General features: G+C 32.1%; 1 protein-coding gene across 1 annotated transcript in view; it reads left to right on the plus strand.

The window, feature by feature from the left end:
• Positions 1 to 26,612, plus strand: part of LOC130896206 (neuropeptide SIFamide receptor-like) — a 136,316-nt gene that overhangs the window by 80,360 nt on the left and 29,344 nt on the right. The window lies entirely within an intron of this gene.

Genomic DNA, 26,612 nt, shown 5'->3' on the forward strand with positions numbered 1-26,612 from the left:
ATTTTGGTGTAAAAATAATGGGATGCAGCCTTCGTATACTGCAATGGATAAACACCATGATTATAAGGTCAATATAAACCTATAAAGGAAACTCGAGCAACATTCGATGAGGTAACACCCAGGTGCAGTGAATAGCAAATACCTCTTTTCGTAAGTACACAAAGACCTGTCTAACAGCAATTATAGATTCAACTCTACTGCAGACTGTTATTGCGAAACTGATTATTAAAAGAAAGGCACTGATTATTTAGAGAATATCTCGGTATTACGAGAAGAATTGGACGACATGTTTAACTCAATAAGAAAACATATCATGACATAACATACTGATACTTCGTTATCACTAATTATAAATAAAATTAAGTTCCAATAATTTCATTCAGAGGCACTTTAGAAAGTCAGAATTGCTTAACTGTCACTTCACCAGTAGTCTAGTCTGCAAGTTCAAAGCGATGTTAATTCAACATACTATTATTAAAATTATATGGCTCATTCGATTCGGAATGAAGTCTAAATCATTGTGCGTAAAAGTCACTCCATAAAAAGTTATAAGCAATTATAAAATTCAATAACTAAGCTTTGTTTTTTTTTACTTATAGCTTATACAATATAAATATTTTTGGATTTCCGAAAAAAGATGACTAAAGTGAAAGAAATTTACATAGAAAAAGTTTGATACTCGAAACTATACCTCCATTATTTATAATATCAACTCTAGAATACTACCGTACGTAAAAACAGATGTTTTGAAATTTCTATGGATTCCTTTTTCTAAGCAATTTTTGTATGACACTTTTCACATAATTTTTCGTATTTTCTATTTATTTGGGGAACAGAACGAATAGAATAGAACAGATTCCTGTTTGGTTATATTTTAAAAAATATAAATTCACTTTTCTTATATGTTAGAGCATAAGCTCTGTTTTTTCTACTCGTTATTTCCTCCGTAATTTCCATCTGTGTTTACCTTTTTCTTCCTCATTTCATTTTCTCCCTCAGCTCTACAGCTGCCAGGTTGAGAGCTTCAGCTTCCAAGGATCCAACCACTAGACAAATATAATGAATAAAATCACAAATTTACTAAAATTTACTTTTAATTGGAGGAAGAATTAGAATCAATTTCGAGGTTTTATTGAATTTCTCGAATGGAGTGGGAGGTCGATAACAAATTAATTTCTTCAAAAACTTGAATGCTTGTGAGAATATATTACCGTTGGAATTTTTTATTTAATTAAATGTTTGCTACAAACTAGACGATTGTTAATCAACAAAATTTTATCAAACTTTTTTCATCGTTCTAAACTAAAAGAATGTTCAAATAATTGTCATAAAACTGCTTCCCTTCGTGGAGATCTTCTTATATACATAAAACACAAGATCGCGTCATAAAAGTTCTCAAAATATAATACTTTGTTTGAAATTAGCAGTGCTCTACAAAGTTGTGACAGAAAATTTTGAAAATATTATTTTATTTCTTAATAATCTATAAAAAATGATTTTTTAGTAAATAAATATAAAAAAATTCTTAAAATTCTTATTTCTTATATAATTTTGTTTATAAATTATCTTGATTTTTGATGTCTCTCATCTATAAAAATTTCAAAGCATATATTGACGTTTCAACTACTTTCAATCTTTATCAGAATATGATAACAAATATGTAATTTATTCACATAAAAAAGATAATATAATGATAGAAAAAGAATTTATATTTTAAAAACTTTTAAAATTTACAATCTATGTCTAGTATGTTGAAAAGTTGATGTTGATTACGACCACTCCGGTGATAGATGTAAATAAAGACTTACCCCTATCATGAATACAGTCTAAAAAATGAAAGACATCTTCTAGATTACCGGGTATATAATTAAACACTAAATAATCATTTATATACAACTATTTTATATGACTAGCAAATATCTTTCTGCGGGTTTGCTTACATTAATTCAAAAAGTAACTTTTAAACGTTCAACAATATTATGAACTTAACTTTGATTTCTATCAACCTTGTCGTCACGTAAGTCCAACTTGGTTCATATTGGCCTTTTTTCACCTCCGGTATTAATAACCATTACGTTGACTTAAATTGAAAATTCCAACAGGAATGAATTGTCTGAAGTGTTTACATTATACTATATTTTTTAGATTGGTCAATTACCTTAAAACAACGCACCAACGATGCACCAAATGCAATATTTATATTTTATGAGCTACAAGCTACAACATTTTTTTTCAAGTGTTTAATTGCTTAATTTTTTTATGAGCTCATTGAATTTTTAAACACAATGATCTTGAAGCTCAAACTATTCGTAAGTACGCAAGCTTAAAACCTTGACAAATGGATCAGTGGTATGGCAGTCAATATGGATAGCGGTCGTTTGGAAAATGTCTTTGTTGCTTCCACGGCTTTTGCTGTGATGAGCTGAACCATGCAGGCCCACAAATTTCAATGGCGTCAGATCCACTTTTAGAACTTTTTTATTGAGAAACCGAAATGTGGCCGTTAGTAAACCTTTTTTCATTCAGATCCTCTATATCCTCGACAGATAAGTTATCTAATATTCTTTCCCATGCATCATTCCTGCATTCCTATTTTGATGGTTTTTATGCTTAGCAATCCAAATGTCTTGCATAAAAATCAAGAAACTCCAACACAATGGCATTGTTTACTCCATTCCAATTAAAAAAAAACAAACAAAACTTTTGTACGCTTCTTCTAGTAACGCCAAGTTTGATCCCGGCTTTATACTGTATCGAATGAACTAATTCACATAATTTTATTAAAAGTAAAGAATTAACACCATTTTCAGCTTTGAATTTCTGGAACCGTTGGCGATATTCATACTCTGCAGTCTCTGAAGACGATAACTTGGTTATCGAAACGCGCGTCATATAGTGTAATTGTGAGTGTTGGTGTAGTGGTGATGTAAGCAGTGTATTCAGTATTAATTGAATGGAATTAGGAAACTGTATCGTAAGAAATTTTCACAAGCGTACAATTTAAAACAAATATTTTTGATATTTGATTGTCTAGAACTAGTTTATCGACAATTTTAAAAATAATATAATTTCGTATTCTATGAGGTTCCTCTCTGAGCGAAAGAGCGACTACAATAAAGTGTCAAAAATAATATTAATTCCACAAATCTCAGTGTTTATTAGCATAATACTCTTTTTACAACTGTCTAAACATGTACGTCGGGATTTATTATCTTCAGACAATTTTTTATACAACTTATACGATATTATTCCGTCTGGATAGTAAAAAAGTAGACAAACAGTTGACTCCAATAGAATCCAAATAAAATTAATGGTGTCATCATCTGGAGTTTAATACAAAAAGCAATATCTAGAAATAATTCGAGTGGTAATCATTTTCATATGTTACCAAACGATATAAATGATTAGATTGTTCATTACGCCTAATTATATAATTATTACTTTCATAGAATGATGTACGAAGAAGGTTGACATATGAATAAAAAAAGAGAATTGAAAAAAAACACAATTTACAAAATTTAAAAAAATTCAAAACTAAAAAATTAAAAAACCTTTTTGCTCTAGTAGAAATCCAATGAAATCAATTAATTTGAAGTCATGTGATTGAAGACATCCAATCAGTACAACATTATATAACAGAATTCATGGGCTGTTTCCACTTTATCATGTTGCCATGAATACATATCGATTTATTTCGATTTGCTTGAAAAATACCACTGTATTAGGAAGTGCACGATCTATATAGCATATATTTGAAAGGCATTAGCCCAAACAACTAGATTCTATTCTGAGTGAGACTGCTTCTTCGTTAACAGTAAAATATTGGGTAGCAGAGTTTAAACGAGGGCGTACGATCTGCGAAGATCAGCATCGTAGTGGTCGATCAGTTGAGGCGACGATTCCAGAAAGAAAAAGAAGAAGGAAATCAACAAAGCGGTACTGGATGATCGTCGACTGAAAGTGCCCGAGATAGCAGACAAAGTAGGCATTTCAAAAGTGCGGTACATCGCGTTTTAACTGAAAATTTGAGAAAGCTGTGTGCTAGTTGGGTGCCGCGTATGCTCACAATCGAACAGAAACAGCGTCATGAAGATGTTTCCATCGAGTGTTTGGAAATGTTTCCCAGGACAAAAGGACAATCAAGGCAATGTACTGAAAAAGAAGAACCTACTCCAAAGAAGGCAAGGTCAATGCGTCGTTTTTGACGCATTGACTATCTTAAAAAACGTTTAGGCGAAGAAATCAAGCAAAGAAGGCAGCATTTGGCTAAGAAGGAAATGTCGTTTCATCAATAATGCACCACCTCACACGTCCACTATGGCAATGGTCAAAATTAATGAATTAAAGTTTGAATTTCTACCTCATGCACCCTTGTTCCCAGACTCGGTGATCAAAGATTTTCCAATAATGAAAAGGTGATGTCGACAATTAATGGCTATTTTGAGAAGCTTGACGATTCTTATTATAAAAAGGGTGTCCGATTTATTACTGGGAAAAATGTATGGAGCTAAAAGAAGATTACGTTGAAAAACGAATATAATTTCCAAAATTCTCGTGTTTTCTTTGTTGGGCTAGGTACATCTGGGACCATCCTTGTTTAACTGATTCCCTTTGTCTTATATACTGTTTGTTCCTTGGGATATTATTGATATCATAACTTTATAACTGTTTGAGTTACTAAAGAAATTTTATCTACAAATATTTATATTTGTCGCGTCGTCGACATTTTTGGAAATGTTTGTCGACATCAATCTAAGAAACAATCAATTAAATTTTTATATATGATGAAAGAGGAATTTGGAGACGATTTCACATTATTTTATTGACAATATATCTACAAGCTCATGTTTTGTTAATATGGATTCGAAAAAAACACAATAGATCTCCTTATTTATCACCTTTAGACCATTTTTTTAAAGATATCCTAATGTTAAATAGAAGAAGGAAGAAAATTTCAACAAGTACTTATTTGTTCTTATCTTTTTTTCAAGGAAAATCACTCTGTTAATTATTTTTCAAAATAATTTTATATTAAAGTCGTATAGACAAATGTATTGTTGATAGGTTATTCCGAATTAATAGTGCACCCTGTATACTTCTTATCGACTTATGCATATGGCACACATGATTTGAAATTCAATGATTTTAATTCAATCTTAAAATACCAGCAATTGAAATTAATTTCTAAAAACCGATATGTAAAAATAATTATTGCAGAAAATACGCAAATTTAGAGAGAATTTCAAGATCTCGAGAGCAATAAATGGTGTGGAACCGTCAGTATTTTTCTGAATTCCATTTCGGTGAATGGTTTTTTTGAAGTCCAACCTTAATTTTCCTTAAAGCGCCATCAATCTTAAGTTCGTTGAACTGCTTTTTGGATAATCAGAATAAGTCGTGCTGTTTTGTTGATGGGCATCTATATAAGTTTTTCAGAAATCAAATAATAGAGGGTGTAATCTGACTTATTCAGTATATTCCCTTTTATAGACCTATTCTTGGTCCGAGCTTTTATTCACAATAAAATGCACAAACAACTAATAGAAATTTATTAATTTAATAGAATGATTTCAAGTAATTATTAGTTTCTAAAAACAAGCAACATGTGTTATGATATACCGCTACTATAGTTGATTTAGATTGATGTAGATTCTTGAAATTATTTACGAAACCGAATATCTAAACTACTCAGTATTTTGTATAAGCCGGTTGGGGGAATGAAACACCCCATTATTATTATTGAACAATTTTAATTTTTTTAAATTCATGTATGTATTTATGTGGATATTAAGGTATCATATACACTGCGACCCAAAGGGTCTTTTGTGTCCCCCTTTCTTGCTGCGATACTGGGGAACTCAGTGTTTACAACTGATCTGTTAATCTACTCCTTTTAAAAAGTCTAGAATATGGGATGGCTTCAATTGCCAGAGATCTTCGTCTTCTATTTCATACGTTCTCAGGTGTACTGCTCTGGTTTTAAATTCATAGGGAATTATTAGAAATTTTGTACTGCGAAATCAGACAGAGAAAATGAATGAAAAAAAATTAGACAAATAGCTAATGTAATATTTAGTCTACTTTTTGTTTATAATATTGAAAAAACTTCCGAGTGAGTCTCGCAAAAATATTCCGAATCTTTTTCACTACTACTCGGTGCCTTTAGTTCGTTACATATTGACAGCTCAGTCTATAAGAATACCTCTCAATTATTTGTTCACAGTCTACTCAAGACATTCATACTTTAACTCTTTACAGAATGCCGAAAACTGCTTCCAAACACATTTTCTACGTTTCCACAGCGTTCAGAGGCGTTAAATATTCAATTGCTTCGCTTATTTCTAAACTGGAGTTGATCCGAAGCAATTCATTGCGATTTTAAGACATTCCCCTGATTTCTAAAGGTTACCCACATTATTGGAGCCTCGGAAAAACCGACGTATCAAAACCCGTCGTCAAGCGTGTAATCAGTACGAGAATGGCACCAGAAGTAAATGACCCAACAAATAAAACACAAAAATATTAAGTCAAGTATCAAGTCTAGGAACAGAAAATAATGCGAGGTGGCTAAATCTGGCGAATAGGGTGCATGAGGTAGCAATTAAAACTTTAATTCATTAATTTTGGTCATTGCAATAACGGATGTGGGAGGTGGTGCATTAACTTGATAAAACAACACTTTCTTCTTAACCAAATGCGGCCTTCTTTGCTTGATTTCTTCGCTCAAACGTTGCAATAGGTTCGCATTATACTCACTATTGATAGTTTTTCCATTTTTAACATAGTCAATTGAAATTATTCCACGCGCATGCAAAAAAAACCGACGCCATCACCTTGCCTGCAGATGGGACGGTCTCTGGCTTCTTTGGAGCTGGTTCTCCGTTTACATTCCATTGTTTTGATTGTTCTTTTGTTTCGGGTGTGAAGTGATGGACCCACATTTGATCCCTGGTTATGGAGCGGTACAAAAATTTGGCTTTATTTCTATGAAATAGTGCCAAACACTCGATGGAAACATCTTCACGACGTTGATAACGAAGGAGTAATCTCGCCCAGATCAGAATCTAGTTCAGTTTTTATTGGGCTAATGCCTTTTAAATAATATAACATAACGATAACCAATTTCAAGGAAAAAGTTCACTATTTATGGCTACCAAACAAATACTAAACAACGTGGTGTCTTCAAACGGATGCTGTATAGATTGTGTACTTTCTAATATAGTGGTATTTTTTAAGCAGCTACCGCCATCTCTAGGTCAGGCCAGGTACTTCTGAGACAATTCTCGTATATGCCGTAATTTCTAGCAAAAATTCAAAAAAGTGATCCATATTTTTTTATTTCAAGGACCACAATGTGAATTCACTTTTATGACCTCCATAAGATGAAACTGTGTGTTCGAAAGTGATATTCCAAGTACAATAATAAAAATGTCTGCCATTAGAGTATCAAGGAAATACAGTCGTTGTTTAATGAATCCTGTTAAAATATGAGCTTCATGTAATGGTGAATATATTAGATGATTATTACGTACTTTAAGTGGACTTTCAAAATGAGTTTTTGTAGAAAAATACAAAGAACGAACCTGCAGATAAATTAAAATGTTATTAAAAAGAATAAATAGAAACATTGAAATTTGTTTGAGCATTACTACAAAGGATTTCGACACTATTTTGAGAATGCATTCAAACTAAATTTGAATGTGTTCACACATATTGTTAATTTTCTAGTTTATCGAAGAGAACTTCTCAGTTTAAGTTGTAGCTTTATAATTGCTGGGGCGGGAAACACCTGCTAGAAGACAATTCATAATGCCTATTTCCCCGAGATACAATTCGAAACGCCAGGCTATGAATGTTTAGAATGTCCTTATTGAAATTATGTTGATAAGTAGTGCTGAAACTGAGATTTCTATTTTCAGCTATTCGATGCAGTCAGTTTAAGACAATATCTCATTCATCTATATTAAGACTTGTTAGTTGTTAAAAATTAACTAAATAGACACAATTTGAAGTCATTTTCAGAAAATAGTGTATATAACTTTAATAATTGTCCACAACAACTCAAATTTAGACTGAAGAAGGCTTGGGATGATGCTAGAAATAATATTTTAGATCGCAATAGGAAAAAAGGAATAACAGGATAGTGCCACAAGTACCTGGCCTGATCTAGAGGTAGCGGTAGTTGCTTGAAAAATTAATAATAAAAATGTAATCGTAGAATTATTTTATTTGATATTGTGAATCAAGTCGTTGTTTTGAGTCTCAAGATTGCTTTTATCACGAAAATATTAGTATGAAAGAATACAAAACAGCAGAATATTTGGCAAAAATAAGTACAGGTGCAAGAACAATGTGCGTCGTAGCATTTTAAATAGATTAGATCGTTGTGAATGTCCTGCGTCGAAAAAATATGAATTTCAAAAGAGCAAATCCACTTTGGATAAAGTTTTTTGACGGTTGATAAACTAGGAGGTCGTTAAAAATAATAAGGTTAATTGTGACCACAATAAAACAACAAACATGGATTTAGAATCAATCAAATCACACGTACCACTACAAATCTCGTATCTATAACATAACATGATATTTTATATAAACTAAGAACAGAAAATAAGTATAAAACATAGAATTGTTGATAGTGACTGGTTAAAAATGTACTAATACACCGACATCTATTCGGAGGTCAGTAACAACAATACTACATTACGAGGATGGTCTCAGAAGTACCGAGCCTGACCTAGAGATGGCGGTAGTTGCTTGGAACATATTAGAAAGTACACAATCTATACAGCATATGTTTTCAGTTTGAGGACTCCATGTTCCTTAGTATTTGTTTGGCAGTCATCAATAATGAATTGTCAACGTTAAGTGATAGAATACTTTCATTTGAAAGTCCTTAGCCCAAACAATATGATTGCTGAATCCACAAAGCGGTACTGGATGATCGACGACTGAAAATTTGAACATTGGAAAGCTTTGCGCAAGATGAGTACTCACAATGGTATAAAAACAGCATCGTGAGTATATTTTTATCGATTGTTTGGCAATGTTTCACAGAAATAAAGTCAAATTTTTGCGCTTTTTTATAAAAATGGATGAAAGGTGGGTCCCTCACTTCACAACAGAAACAAAAGAACAATCAAAACAATAGAATGTGAACGGAGAACCAGCTCCAAAGAAGCCAAAGACCGTTCCATCTACAGGCAATGTCATGGCGTCGTTTTTTTGGCATGCACGTGGAATAATTTCAATTGGCTATGTTAAAAATGGAAAAACTATCAATAGTGAGTATAATGCGAACTTATTGCAACGTTTGAGCGAAGAAATCAAGCAAACAAGGCCGCATTTGGTTAAGAAGAAAGTGTTATTTTTGAAGACAATGCACCACCTCCCACATCCGTTATTTCAATGGCCAAAATTAATGAATTAAAGTTTCAATTGCTACCTCATGCACCCTATTCGACAGATTTAACCACCCTTCGTTGGGTCATGTACTTCTGGTAGCATTCTCGTACTGATTACACGCTTGGCGACGGGTTTTGATACGTCAGTTTTTCCGAGGGTCCAATAATGTGGGTAAACTTGACAATCAAAACAATGGCCTGAAAAGGGATGAGGGAACTGAAATGTTGACAATTATTTTTGAAGAAACTGTTCAGTTGATGAAGATTAACCACTTAAATTCCACCACTCACGTTAGTCAAGGTTTGTAACACCCAAACATTATTCCCTAAACCAGTGAGCACACTTAAAAAAATTTCAGCCATTATATTTCAACGTAAGTCTGCAGGCACTAGCTCTTAGTCTATTTCTTCATAACATTTATTATCCAGTGGATCTGATATATAGTAAATTATTTATCATAAAACCCAAGTCAATGATCAAATCAAGTATCTTCACGGATAGTTAGGAAATTGGTCTACACGAACTAAATTCATTTCATTCAGGCTTTAATTATACAATAATTAGAATAATAAACTTTTCTATAGTTTTTCTAGGTATTTTTTTCAATATCTCACGAATAATCAAGTCGAAACCAGAAGCTTTATTTCTATAGATACTATTTTTTATTGGTCTATACAAGATTCTGAATGATGTAAAATTGTCTTAATTTGGTTTTTCTTTCTGAATATGTTATTGGTGGGACACGCTTCAACTTTAACCTCTCTAATATCGAAAGAAAATAAAATCGAAACAGATAACATTGAATTAAATTAAGTTCCTTTTATTCACAGTTCAAATCTACCGATTGTCTAATTGACATTTCGGTAGAGGTTCGTAATAAGCAAAGATAAATCTTGTAGATAACATACCGAAATAGGTCAACAGTTATTTTAGGGAAGGTCGAAAGTAATCAACAAGTCCTCTAAACGAACAGATGCTAAAATGGAATGTCGATATCTGTTTCGAGAAATGATAAATTAGAGTATACATAAATAGGCTCAATTACGATTAATTTCAGAATATTTTGAAACAAGTTGATATTTTTTGCGAGTTTTTGGAATTATAATTAACGTATATAATAATATAATAGACTACCGAAGAAACTAGACAACTCTAAGAAAAACTCAGTTTGGTTTTCGACCCAAAAGAAGCATTAAAAGTCTGTATAACAACAACAAAAATTACCTCAGAACACAACAAGACAAATCAAGATTATTTGAAACAAATAATGCAGAGGTTGCATAGTCCATTGAAATACACTATAATTTTATATGTGGCAGTAGAAGACAAACGACATCAAAATAGAAAATAAACAAATAGAATACTTCAAATACTTCGGCTCAATGATAGTAGGGGATGAGTATGTGGCTAAGTTGGCTAAAGAAATAATAGAAAAAACGGAAAACGCAAGAAACCTATTCAGTGCGATAAAGACATATTTTCTACGGAACAATGATATACCCAAGTAAATAAGAATAGAAATTTCTAAAAAAAGTAATAATAACTATACTAACATATGCTTTCGGAACATGTACTATGACCGGGAAAGAGATAGGAACAACAGAGAAGAGATATTTCCGGAAAATTGAAAACAAGATCCAATTAGACCACATCAGAAACGAAACATTCTGACAAATATTAAGTGAAAAACCTGCAAAAAAAATACATGGAAGAATATTGACGGGTTTGGAATGAGTAGGAAAGGAATAAGAGAAGAATAGCGACTAGGGTCTGAAGAAATTGAAAAACTGCTGAAATTTATTTAAAAAAGAAACTCAAGCCAACGTATTAAACCTGGGTAGATAAACCTAAGGATAGAATGATAAATTCCAGAGTCATACATATAAAAGTACGTAGATGGTCTAATGCAAGAGAAACTTTTCTATGACAAAGTTCGGTTTCTACGAACAAAAATATTTTATTTTCTGATATAATCTCTTATTATGGGAGGAAGAGGTTGGGGACGGCCCTAGAAAATAGCTCTAAATTTCAAAAAAAATTGTTTTCCACCAATATCTCACAAAATTGTGCATTTTCAGCTAAGTACGAAATGAATACGAAGACTAGTTTTCATGATTTTTGTAGAAATTTAATAATTTTTGAGATAACCCGAACGTACTCTGTATTCCTAACTCCTGTCTTGATTCCAGAAGCTCGAGTTCCCTGCAAATGATCGTTGCTGGTCGGACATTTTCTCACATTTATGAATTGTTGTTTATTTGGACTTTTTTGAAGGGTGTTGAATAAACCAAGAAAAATTGTTTCTGATATTATGAAGTAACTTTTTAATTTTCGTTTTATAGCTGTTCGAAGCTTAGGTACATAAATTCCATGAATTCAAAATGTATTGTACATAACTGGAACGCTAACTCTACCTCTTTTATATAGCAAGGTTTTTCCTGGCTCTAAGCACGTTTCAAAAATCGAGCAATTTGCTCCGAGAGATAAATACGGCAATTTGTTATGATTGTTTGCTCTTTGCCCTTATTTTTTCATATTTAACATAAAGAAAACATTATGAGCAATTCACTTATGTAAACAACTCATATGTTCCAATTTGTCTGAAAAGATAAATTGCACCAAACCTGCTCTAGATTTTATTGAGTATTTTTACTTGTATCGTATAAAGTGGTTGGCGTTATCCACACGATCAGCTGTTTCTGTTCCTGTATAAGTGTGTTTGTTTGTAAATATTCTATAGCCTAAAAGTCTTTGGCTTGTTCATTATTTTTATTTTTTCATTTGCATTTGATAAAAAAAAAGAAAAATTTTCCAATTTTCTATACTTTTTTCACAATAAATATGATTTAAAACAAAACTACGAGGATATATTGAAAAATTCTCAGCCTACTATAAAATCAAGCAAAATTTCAATGTCAAAATATTTTATTACTCAACATATTCTCCTCTTAATTGGATACATTTATTACAGCGAACCTGCAACGTCTCTACACGTTTCTTGTTGCTCTGCAAACCAGAGCTCCACAGCTTTTATTACCTCCTCGTTGGAAAAAAATCTACGACCTTTTAAACTTTTTTTCAGTTGAGGAAAGAGATGATAGTTGGACGGAGCCAAATCTGGTGAATAAGGGAGGTGTTCTAGTAATTCAAACCCTAAATCACGAATTTTTTGCATGGCAACATGAGATTTGTGTGCAGGGGCATTGTCCTGCAAAAACAAAACACCTTTGGATAGTTTTCCGCGTCTTTCCTCTTTAATTTTTTCCCGTAGAGTGGTCAGTAATATCGAATAGTAATCTCCAGTTATTGTTCTACCTTTACCCAAAAAATCAATCATGATTACTCCATGGCAATCCCAAAAAAATGAAGCAAGAACTTTTCTAGCAGATATTTTGGATACAGATAGTATAGATAGTACATGATGCTTCTAGCCTTGCACGCTTTTGGTCGACATTCAAACATTTGGGGATCCATTTTGCAGCAGTTTTTCTCATTTCCAAATTAACGTGAACTATATGATGAACGCGTTCATATGAAATATTCAGTGCTTAAGATATCATCCGTTTTAGCCCAATTCGACGGTCTGATAAAATCATGTCATGAACTACATTGATATTTTCGGGAACTGACACAGAAACTGGCCTTCCCGATCGGTCATTATCTTCAATGGAAAATTTACCTCTTTTGAAGCTTGCAGTCCAATTTATCAAGCTGTTGTGACTTTATAACGTGATTTTCACAAGTTTCGGAGCAATTTTTCAGCTCCATCCCAATAATTCTATACAGGACTTTCCGAGCTTGATCAATGTTTTTGAACTTTATATACCGAACTAAAAGAATTTTTTGAAATTTAGGAATAAAGTATAATTGGAGCAATCCATATCACGGGACAATAATGTCTAACGTAGTTTAACTAATTGTTTTGCAACAATAGTAGAAGAATCTGCGGGTACAATGACGTGATGGAACAGAAAAACTTTCATCGACAAATGCAGATATTTTGCATAAAAAGTGCAAAAACTGTGGAAAAATAATAGGCAACTATGAGAATCTACTACATGTGAAACTAGAAGTGAAAACCTAGTCGAAGTCGACCAGTGAAAGATCACTTCAACCTTACTAGGTTACGAATATAACTCAATCACTGAAAGTGGATCGTCATAATGTAAATCTCAATTCACTGAATAATCGACTGCTCAAAAATTTCAATCATAGTATAACAATTGTCCAAGTATTATGCAAAAACTGTAACACCTAGAAGATATGTGAACGACATTAACTTAATTTCAAAACTATAACTTATGACGCTGATTACCCCAGTAGTAGATCAACCTGCTTACAAACAAAAACAAAGGTAGTTTGGGAGTGAAGTTTTTGACCGTCTATAGATTCTCATAAAAGTTGGAAGTAAGAAATTATAAAAGTTTATGTGCCGCGATATTGTCGAATGCACAGCATATCATGGATACAACATGTTAAAAAAAGAAAAAGTGTTTCCCAGCTTTTGGAAGTTTCCAAAACTTTCCTTCCTAGACCGTGTCTTTAGGAATCATAAACAGCAACAAATTCAGCGTGAAATAGAAAAGCGAAAGGAGAGATATACATTTTTTAACCCTGTATCATAGATTTTTTTTGTCATTTTCCAATTCATGTTTTATCTATATGGAAACTATAAATATTTTCTAGACAGTTCTTAACATTATTCTCGACAAAAAACTGCAAATGAACAAAACTAAATTAATTCGATCGAATATCCTATCAGATCGGGCTCAATTAAGAATTTAGGGAGTCTGTGGATGTAACGTTACATTTTATGTGAATGTTTTTTTTTGATATTTTCACAAAAAAGTTGTTCAAGAACATTAAGTGGTTCATCGTCGAGAAAAGTTATCTGGCATATCTAAATAGCAGCCGCTATCTAATTTAATTGTAGACGAGCAAAAGTAACTCTTGAAGCTCATTTATTTGAATTTCGAACCAACTTTTTAGCTCCAGAGATTTCAATTGTGTTTATAACTTCATAATAAAACTGTATAATTTATTGCTTGACCTTCTCTATATCAAGTCGTTTGTTAATTTGAGTGTCATTTACTAGCCAATACACGAGATGATAAATTATATACAGAGACTAAAATGGAACGAAGCTTGTAATGGAAGAAATTGTAGAGATAAAACAAACAGAATCTTCTGGGAATTTTTTCATCATCTTCATCCTCCAGTTAAGGCTTATATGTCTGGTCGGATCTGAGGTTGTTGCTTCACCTCGGTTGATAGCAGTTAAGAAACTAACCGATTAAGAAGTGTTGCACACATGGCCTTTTGATGTAATCGTCGTGTCAAACGTTAAAACTACCCAAGGCTGATGTCCTTTGAAGATCCCCAGTACCATTCCTGATCGACTGTGCTACTTATAGCTTAGTAATGATCGATTCCAATAAAAATGGCTCTGTTTTCCGAACAGATTGAAATCTGTTTATTGTGGAGTGTTCTCTGCAGAATTCTGCTCCAGCAAAGCCATCCACGTACCAGAAGGCTCCATTATTCATTAATGTGACCGTTCTCTGTTAGTAATGTGTCCACATTTTCTCATGACCAGTTACTGTAGCTGCAATTCGTAAAGGAGATTCCCTGTCCTTATAGCTCCGACTAATATCATTTTCAGTCGATCTTTTTGTTCAATATTCATGTGTACATTCCTCCAAAAATCTTGCTTCGCTTCTGTCGTTTCGAATGTTCTCTTGTTTATGCTGTGGCTGGTCTTGATATAACGATACAATCTCGTAGATAGTGACCTTTGTCGTTATTACGATGTATTCGTTACGGCAGTTTGAAATATATACTTCAACTAAAAAATAAATTTATGCTCGAATAAGTTCTAACTGCAAGCTCCATAATGCTATCAGGAAGTATTAAGGAAAGAAGACAGTGGGCATTAGAAGACATAAATGATAATGGCAAAATTCTTGAATATAAAGAAAAACTGAGAGGGAGGAATATAATAACATATTTAACAAAATAAAGCATAATGAATCAGGAAGATTTGATGGAATAATGAGCTAATAAAATATGGAGGATATAACGTAAGGCACAGAAAATCCAAGATCAGGAGGAGTGTTCTAGAATGATTATACCAATAATGAATGAATTCCAAATATATGTGACAATAATAAAGGAATTATTTTGCTTGCCAGTGTGTATAAAATACTACTAACAATCATAATATGTGAAGCACTGGACCGAACGAGAAAATATTGCCAGAAAGTAGATGGAAAGAAAAAATTGTACAGGATATTAAAGTCTAGGAGTACAAGAATAACGCAGACAGATGCAAGAAATTAGAAAGCTAATCTTCTGCACAATACAGAGTCAAAAGATCTGAATTATATCTAACCTCAATAATTAACAAATTAAAAATGAGGTGTAACTCTCACTGCACTAATAATTGAAATATTTTTATAATGGTCGCTAAGGTTTATTACAAACGACCTATATGGCTCATAGCATATAAAAAAATCTATAAATATAAATATTTAAGTGATTCTATAGATATAGGGTAGAATTATTCACATCTTTGAATATCTGTTTTTCAATAAATATTTTTTTAAAACCAGAAGTTTAACCAGCTAACCAATGAATCATACTTGATTGAGTTCAAATTAAATATTCCTTGAAAACTTTCCAATAAATCCAGATTCATTTGTTACAATAGAAGTTCGCTTTTGTTGATTTCAGAATTCAAGTTTACAGCAAACTTTTAAAATTTACAAAGAATGAAGGACAAACCTTTCTGTGATTTTTCACAAAAAAATAGAGAATAATAGCTCTGGATTCAAATATGATTGATATTTTTTTCGCTCTTTTGTTATATTTGATGCCACTGCCAATAGGCCATGGACGAATTTGTCTTTTTTTCAATATTCAACAAGGCGGACAGATTTATTGGACTCTTCAAGGGCTCGCATTTATCAATCATTCACTTCATTCTAGCGAATGGGTAAAGTCTGACCTTCCCACATTTTCTAGACAGAGAACAGATTAAACAAGGCTTGATTAAAATAGTAGAATATTTTAGTATTTATATAGTAGTTAGGTATTAAAAGATTTGATTGGAATAGAACATTTTTGACCTATTTTCTCTCTGATTGATTCAATAACAATTGAATGGAATTAATGTTGTACTTATGCATATTTGGATACATTTCCTTAAGCCGCTTCTGTTGGCGTTGTCCATTGGCGCGGAATCATTTTACAAATTTATTCACATTATTACAATAGCCTTGAAACAATGAATCTTCGGAAGTTTGATTCATTCCAAGGACGTGGTATGTAGAATTAGGGTAGAACATGCATCCAGTTGGATTTGAATTTCGAAAGTCATTAGAATTTGATACATTGTTGCCGAATCTGTTGACCGTTATGAAAAAATATTCTTGTGGATTTGTATATTTCTCAATCATACTTTGATATGTTTACAAATGGAAAACAGTCAATTATAAATATCAATTCATTTTTCATACAATTGTCAAAAATCTCATTATTTTTTTTTATGAATTAATAATCTATATGGAATTCTTGAGAAGCATAAAAATTATTCCTGATTCTTCTAAAACAAATGAAATTATTTTCAGTTCTTATGAAAAAGTCGGAAAACATTTTCAAACCATAAAAGCGTTGAAAACGATTTTCGATTCTATTAGAGTCAAATAATATAGAATCATGCTTAGTCGTGCAAGATGGTCTTGACGTAAGTCCTTTCAGTTTGGCCGCTTTCTCGACCAAAATACGAGTCTGTAACTATATGGTCGAAGATATCATTGAATTCAGAATATACTTAGATAAATTTCATTACATTATTATTAATAATAAAGCTCGAATATTTCCCAAAATAACAGATGTTTGTTTGTTTATGGGTGCATCCGCCCACAATTTTATATGATTTATTTATTGTTCTTTATATTCTATTTTAAATAATAAAGCTCATTCCAATGAAAAAATCACTTTAATCACCACTTGAAAATGAATATTTTTAGCATACTTAAATTTCCGTGAAATACGTGAAAGGACCTGCACGATGTGAAGTTACCTGAGCCCATTGTCATCTATTTTTTTATAGGTAGTGGAGACTGTTGTACCTTGAAACGATTGAAATTTAAAACCAGTTTCTCCATCTATCAATCCATAGATGATCTTAATTGGCAACTCTTCATAGCTGTATTCTAGTCTTCAGTGAATCCACTGCGCTTTGTAGCAGTAATACGAAAAAAGTGTTTTCAAGTCATTAAAGTAAATATTTGCAAATTATTTCAGTGATATTTTTTGCTCTCGGCAAATGATTGTGGCTAAGTGGTGTTTTTAGTTACATCTTGCGACCATTGGTAAGTAATTACGCAGTGTTTTTATTTGTTTTGAACATAACCTCTAAGCTATGAAATTAATTGATTGGAATGTTACAGGAGGTTGGGTTTTTTGCAGAGATCTCCATGACACGAAGCAAAACTGGTACGAAGCATGACGATCCAGCAAAAAAATGAGCTTTAGGGAGGCTTCTAAAGTGTTCAAAGCTAGCCTCACCACAATCTTTAGAGAGTCAAGCAGTCGAAAAAGATTCGGATGCTGGAATCATCATGATTACTTTTCCACCTCACACATCAATCAGGCTGCAGCCACTTGATTTAACTATAGGAAGGAAAACGATTGACATTTACTAAGTAGCAGAGGTTCTAGGAACTGCTTTTCCTAGAGCTTTCACGTCCAGCAATATTCTAAGTGGTTTTATAACTTCCGGAATATATCCACTGGACAACGAAATATTTTCAGATAAAGATTTTATGGGTTCCTACGTAATGGATCGCGATTTGGAAAATAACGTACACTACCACAGCCCAACCTTCCTACTACTGATAAACAGACACAGTCTTTAACCTCAAATAAAGAAGAAACAACAGATGAACCAAGAGCTGGGTCGTCATGTGTAAGAACCCTACCATTAAAACCTTTAAATCTATTCCCTCGAAAAAGGATTTATTTCACCAGAAGAATTATAGCCGTTTCCAAAAGTACTAGCCAGGAAAAACACAAAGAAATGGAGAAAGACTGAAAAAATCTCGAAGAACTTGTAGTAAATGTTCATAGCCAAAACATTTTTTCCAGCGTCTCTTCGACATTGAAAACCAAAAATTTTACAAACAATAGATTCGAGAAATTCACTGAATAATCGACGATTAATAATTCATTAAAGTGTTCGTTGAAACCCCATAAATCACGAATGTCAATTAAATATCAATATAATTGATTGTTTCTGGGGTACTTGGACGGGTTAACTTCAGTCAAATACCAGGTATGTTTTAAATGGTGTAAGCTACGTTGAAATCCTCGTCGTAGAGTATTGTGAAGATCGATTATAAAATTTTGAGTTGAACATAGAACATTCTTGAAACTCAATAAACAAACCTGGTAGTTGGATTCGAAATAAAAATTCCGAGAGATATAGCAACGTTGCATTTAGAATTATTTCTAAGAATATCTAGATGCTGCAACTAATGATCTACTACGAGGTTCGATGCTGATTCAAGACAATTAGGCCGGAACTCAAAACGGAATGTGAGTACAGAAGCAAACGGAGGATCCCTATTTCATTTATAAGGACGATTTCGGCGGAAAGACCTTGACTGAATTTATATGCGAAAAAATAAAAATGGGATTCTTCCGCTGTCTCATAGGCTCAAGGCTATTGTCTGAAAGTAATATGAAAGCATTGAAATGTGAAAATTTTTCTTTTCCTGAAAATGAATATTATTGAAATTTATATGTATATCAAGTGTGGATATTCTCCAATAAAACTATTTATGCTGGAAATTTTTACAAGAACTATTGTAAATTAATGGTTTTATCATTTATATGTACCAAGGCGGGTAGTCTTTGCTGACTAGTTAGAACAAAAAACAATATATTGGAACTTACAGTAAATTTTGGAAATTGAGAAGTCCCATCATCAGGTAAACTACAACAACAAACCATGTATATACCATGTGTGTTAAATATATCATAATAAAGTTGACTTACGTTCAATTTGAGGATGAATTCCTTAACGAAGTAAGTCATAGCAAAAGTTTAATGAGTTGAGTTTCACATTGACTGTGCATGTTGTAATTTATATTCGATCAAAAATTCTTATATAATGTAATACGAGAAAACATTCAAAATATGTAATTGAAATTGATTTAATCATTAAGTAATGCACATATTTTCACAAAATAGGATCTATCTCTAATAAATTTCTTCAATTTCTTATTTTTTAGACCATTTATATGTGTTTATGTTTCTAAATCGTCTTGATTTTAGGTCTCTTCTGTTATTAAATTAGTTTTTTTAAAAATTTTTGAGAGAAAGAAGAAACGTCAAAATTTTTATCTATCTTTCAAAGATTATTCAAAAAAAACCAATTTTCTAACAGAAGAGACCTAAAATCAACACTATTCAAAATCATAAATATATAATTTCATTTATATAATTGATTTATATTTTATAAAGTCATTGGATCTCACTTATATGTAATCATACATACTTCGACGAAAAACCATTTTGTTTTGAGACAAATTCTGGTGGTAGTTCCTGCAGATCACCATAATTAATGTCAGAAAGTGACTTTCTTTTTTAGAAAGATGATTTTTCCATTAGTTCTTTCTCTAGAACTCCTCACTACACGTAATGCCTTTAAACACATCCTAATAAACAGATTCAATTTCTTCCTCCTAATTTTAGACACTCTAAACGCATAACAACACATAGAAAAACCCATTTTCGATTACCTTACTTTCACCCAAACACATAAAGACTTAGATCTGGCAATAAGTCATTTTTAAATACCACCATCCATGAGTAGTAAGCTTTGAAAGCAGGAGTTGTTGCTATTACAGATTAAATAATGGAACATACGATTTTATATGACAATATGAATTTGTGGAAAGAACATGTGGATGCTATATCATGATTTCAAGGTCGGTTTAAGTTAACTATTAAATCTTATTGTTACTCTTTGGGTGCCACATAGGATTAACGATGTCCAAAAGGCAGAACGAATAGAATCAATCGTAAAGGAAACGTTAGAAACATTGAATAATAATGTTCATCGTTTTCGAAGCGAAAACATCATACGATTAATGAAATGGTATCACAGAGTAAAAATAATGGAACTAATGTATAAGTCGAATGACAGTCGATAGACTGGTAAAAATAGCAAGGGATAAATCTCTTATTGGAACACGGAGTAGAGGTCGATCACGAAAGAGGTGGAGTGATAATCTGGAGCTAAGATGAAGGAAGATATCGAAGAAGGAATAGGCGTTAAACCTATTATAGAAAAACGAAGAAGAGGAAGAATAAAGAAAGATTTACGTTTACATTCCAAGAAAGGACGAGCTTCAAGCAAGATAATTTTCTTAAAAAAAATGTGGTGTTCTTTTATCTGTAAGTATATCTAGCTTCACCTATGTATGACTTAGCAATGTAATCATTATTTTCATTCGGGATTTTTGATTGAAAGAATCCTACTCCATTCTCTCCTCGATCAAAAGAGCGATATGAGCCATCGGTGTCAAATTGTAGAAACAAATTTATGAAGGTTGAAAACAACTATTCTGGAGGAAACATACAACAACAATGATTATGCTGAATTAAAAATGAAACAACAGTTAAAATACTTCACCTTGCTTTAATTGAATCAATATTAAGGTCTCCTTGGATGGAGTGGAAGTCTTAATTGTTGTCTAAAACAATTAGAAGTATTGCCAAAACCCAGGGTGAGTCCACTGTATTTATACAATCTATAGTGAGCAAAAGGTGACATTTTTCTATGTGTTTCTCATAGTCATATGAAAATCAATCACGACTACTATCATATTTACTAAAATTATTTCAAACCATACAAGATGTCCTAAAAGTAGTTAAACAAATCGAACTCACTCATTTTTTAATGGAAAGCCGTATATTTAAGCACATTTTTAAATTCTAAATGAAAAATTAACTCAACTTTGAATAAAGTTTCACGTACCCACGTTTTTTCTATCTTGAAATATTCCACTTTTTGTGGAAATAAAAACTTTGCATAAAAGTTTAATCCCGATAAATCCGTTTAATTTAGATAAGTGAAGTTCACAACAATTCTTTAGGATACTGTGACCATAAATTTTGTGATATTTGTTGTTTCGTATTAGGACGGTCAAATATTTAAAGTCATTTTGGACAAGTTCAAACATATTATTTTGAATTGAACACCTCATATGTTTTCAATGCATTGAATAGCACCGTTAATTTTCTATCGCATGATATATTTTCCATTATTAATATTTTATCAAATCGCCGAGTCAATTCTTAACTAAACGTAACATTTTGAAATGTTATTACAAACAATATTCTATTCAGGAAAGAATTGACATAATTTTAACCATGCCGTGAAAAAATAATTCTGGTCTCAAGGATATTTGCTCAAAAATATACGGAACTTAACCATCGCCGAAAGTTCTGACATGATGTCAATATTTTGTACTACAGAAGACGATATCGCTTACCACCGATTAAGAGATTGATCACTAGTTAAAAATCTCAACAAAACTTACCAGACATACAGATGTAAGTCAAACCAGTCCAGTATTCTTAGAAAACTCAAATCCCGTTCTAATCACAATAGGGAGAGAAAGACACGTTCGATGGTTTATTTGTGAATGGAATAGAAGCATTATTCATGTGGTTCAAGGAATATTTTAGGTTTGGACCTAAATTTTCTTTCCGATACATCAGTATTCATACCTATAGAATAGGCTTTTGCTTGTGAATCTTGTGAATAATGATCTTGAAATTGGTCATAACGATCTACGAACTGATGCCCCATATACCATATTCCCCAAAATTGGCCCCAGACAACTTCTTTCTGTTTTTAAATCGAAAAAACGTAATTTTCAAACGATTTAAAAAAGTTGGAGTATGATTGGGGCAAGGGTGTAAAAAGAACTATATTGGAAAACACATACAACTTTCCCAAATTTTTTTATAGACTAAATACATATCGACCGCCCTCGGGGTACACATAATGCCAGCATATGTATCCCATCGGAACGAGTTAAATATATGTTTATTGCAATTTTAGCGACCAAAGTATTTTTTATCTCTTCCCGCTTCCCAACTTTCTGTTCAGGTCAGAATGTAATAATGGAAACAGCCATGTTATGATGACCTACTCAATATTTGAATATAAATAATTTTTTGCATTTGCTCTTATAGCGATTCTGTGTTAAACTAGGTTACTGTTCTCTTATAAACACCACAAAACCCACCAGCATTGCTTGTTATATTTGCTCAAAGAAACCTTACCACAATAGCTAAAGACCTTCAACCCTTTTGTGTTTTGCAGTTTCAGAAATAATGTCACAGATTCCAGTGGCATTGAATGAATAACTTGAAATATTAATCAAATGTTCAAATGCTTTAAAATTTGTGACACAAAATACACAATGTAAAACCTTTCAATTAAAACTTTCATGAAATTATTTCAAAACTTAACGAAATGATCTGTATTACTCAACGTTATGGTTCATTACAAATATTCTGTATTATTCCTGTTTTTTATTTAGTTTCTTATAACAATATTGCAGTTTTTTTATACTTACTTTATATACAGGGTGTCTTTGAAATAACGACATGCATCTTGTGTGGAAAATATGTCGATGTTTACAGGGTATCTCATAGCTACGTAACATCCCTCTATAAGATGGCTGCTACTTAAGTTTTGACATATGGAAACACTGATGTGAATGTGTTAAATCATTATAAAGTTTCACATATTTTATGGTGAAAATACTCAGATCGTGTTGTCGTAAGAGTGCTATTTGAGTTGTTTACAGATACTTGAAAGATTCATCTTGGTCAAAAAATAGAATTAAATCGCGTACGATGATTTTCTATGACTTTTGACTTCTAGTGAAGAAGCACCATCTCAAGCCACAGTGTTTCGCTGGTTTTCCGAATTCATTTGTGGTCGCACTTCGCTACAGGATGAATTTCGTGAAGGTCGTTCAAAGTCGAAAACATCGATGCTATACGTGAACTGATATTGTAAAATCGGCATGTGATATACCGTGAAATTGAGGCATACTCGCATAGATTCAATATTTCATCAAAAAAGCTCGTGTTGATTGGTGCAAAGAAATTCTGAAAAAATTCAATCGCGGTTCTTCAAAAGACATGACGGGTGAACGAATCATGAATCTATGCTGTATGGGTCTTTCAAGATGGGCCAAATCCATCAAAAGTATCAGGGAAACAAGTCGCAGAAAACGAATCATTCTCCATCACGACAATTCGACTTAGCACCCAATGATTTCTTCTTAATCCCGCAGATCAAAAATATATTGCGAGATCAACGTTTTTCACATCTGAAGACGCGGTTGTTCTTGGTGGATGATATTTTTAAAAACAATAAAGTCATATCCAATTATGAATAATTGTTAAACTTATGAAGCAACCCTCTCATTACCACATATTTCAAGTTCCCTTATAATACTCATTTTTACAACACGCAGTTTTTTTCTATTTATTTCAGATATTGAAAAGATATATATAAATTAGGAACTAAATAGGGAGTTTTAAAACATTCTTATTCAAGCCATGAATTCACCATTTGCGAATAAAAGTTTATGTCATACGAAGATGTTCCTCAAGATGTTGAGAAATCGGTAAGAGAAATTATAGGAATGCAGTCCATTACTGGTGGACAAGGTTTAAACGATGCATTTGTAAAGGAACATGTTCCTCAAAAAAATGCAGTTGTAAAAATGCTGGAATATAATGTAATTCCAAGAGCCACAATAGCAATTCTTGTTTAAATAAATAAAACTTTTTTCATTATGAAATTTCTATATGTTCCTTTATAGTTGTATAAAAATTAACTGTTATAATAAAGAAAAGTATGTTATTATAATTATTTGTTTGATTATTATCGTATTGGTCCTGAAAAACTAGGACGAAAATTGTATTTAGGAATATTGAGATCATAAACTATGACATATTATATATTATGCAAAGAAAAGTATGTTTTGTCATTTACATTTTTTATTTAAAATAGTTTTCGTTATTAAAGACTTTTGTATTATGTTTATTTAAATAAATATTCTCTTACTGCAACAATATTTTTAATTTATTTGTACCTATTCCAACATTTCTTGAAACATGAACGTAAAAGTATACATTTACCAAAACGTGAAATGTACAATATACATTATATTCACATATCTTTAGGCTACCGTAGAAAAAAATATTTTTCTTGTTTTTTTTTTACCTTCAATGGTTTGTATATGCACAAAGTTTGTAAGACATTTGTGTTTAATACAGTCGTAATAACAGCAATGTTGTGACACCGAAAACTTAGCCTAACTTTGGATAGGTAATTGTATTTGTAGAAGATTGAAGACTTTAAAATAAGCCATGGTGGATTAAACCTCATAAAATTCGTGTAGTTTTATTCTTGTTTTATCAGACTTCTATAAAAAAATAATACAAACATGAATCGTGCCGTATAAACCACACTTTCTAATCAAACAAATGTATAATATGAACCATACCTACTTTAAAGTCAAAAACTTTAACCCCGATTTCTGAAAATATCCTTTTGATCAATAAATTTAAATTAATATTGCTATTGTTTAACTTCTTTTCAATCATTTTGAAGCAATAATAAGAAATGTGTAGTAATTTTAAGTGATTTTTAATGAGTAAAAAAATAAAAATAAAAACATTGCAATAGAACCAAAATTTCTTAAAAATAAAATTTGCATTCTAAACAATAATGTTCCTTTTCTTAAAACGCTAGTATATTTCCGCTTCTGGATGTAATTGCTGCTAACATTCTCCTGGGCATGCTTTCAATTAGGTGCTGTATCACTTCTTGAAGTATGTTCTCCCATTCCTCTAATGCCGCTTGCTGAAGCTCATTTAAATTTTGAGGAGATGGATTTCGACGACGAATTCGGCGTTTTAAAATGTCCCAGGCATGCTCGATAGAACTCATATCTGGACTTTAATTACAAAAAACGGTCATCTCGAAGAGTTAAAACTGAAGGACGTCCTTGGCCTCCTATAATAATGTGAACCGGTCTCTCGAAATCTTTGCATCCATGTGCCAATGGTTCAACCATTATGGTTGTGTGGGGTACGCTAAACAGATTTGCCACTTCACGATAACTTTGTCCCTGTCCCTGTCTCAACTTTAACCCACCTTTATTGACTGGTGATTACTACAATCCACAAGTTGGTACAACAAAAGAATGAAAGAAACATTAAAATAGGTATAAAATTAAAGTTTTAACAAACCACAAAAACAGTTATTTTATCGCTAACATTTAGGATACTTTAACTTTTTTTGATAGAAAAAAAAAAGAAACCCAAAATATTTTGATATTGAAATAAAGGGTAGTGCATTATTACGGCCACGAGTTTATATATCTAAGAGTTTCATCTGTCTAAATTTCTCAATATACATTTTTGTTTTTCACATAAAGATATAACAGTATCTCTCTTTGTTTTTCATCTACTTCATAGGTTTTCCCACAGCTTCTAAAAAGAGTTACTGTATCTTTATTATCACTATACAAAATTGCCATACGTGAAAAGCGTTAAAACGAATTGCCCAAAATATTCCATTCAAGCTACTAAGTGCTTACGACGCTTTTTTTTATGAATGTATCCATTGATAGTCGGTTCGTGAAAGCTGAAAGCGTAGTAAGTTCCTCCTTAAAATTTACATTTCAGCCATATAAATTCAATAGAAAAAAGGTATGTGGTGTGTCATATTAAGATGACAGGGGATGATTAGATTTGATAAAAAGGATAAGTCGGAGTTTTTCGTCGAAATAAGTTCAGTAACCTCCAGAAAGTTTTATATAGGCTGTCTTAAATTAGAATCGACAACAACGCTATATCGGAAAACGTAATATTTAGACACAATTTTTTGCATTATTTGCAATCTGAGAAATAGTTACATTAAGCAAATTGGTTGTCATAATCAACAGGACATGTAGGAAATAATCCATTGACTATTTCCTCTTATTTACAATTTTACATAAATTATTGAGTTCGGTATTGGGGCTATAATATACTAAATACTAAATTTATGAGTGTTTTGAAATTCATTAGTTCTAAAATCTAGTAGGAACGTCACA

The sequence above is a fragment of the Diorhabda carinulata genome, chromosome 7 (genome assembly GCF_026250575.1).
Source record: "Diorhabda carinulata isolate Delta chromosome 7, icDioCari1.1, whole genome shotgun sequence".
NCBI classification, from domain to species: Eukaryota; Metazoa; Arthropoda; class Insecta; order Coleoptera; family Chrysomelidae; genus Diorhabda; species Diorhabda carinulata.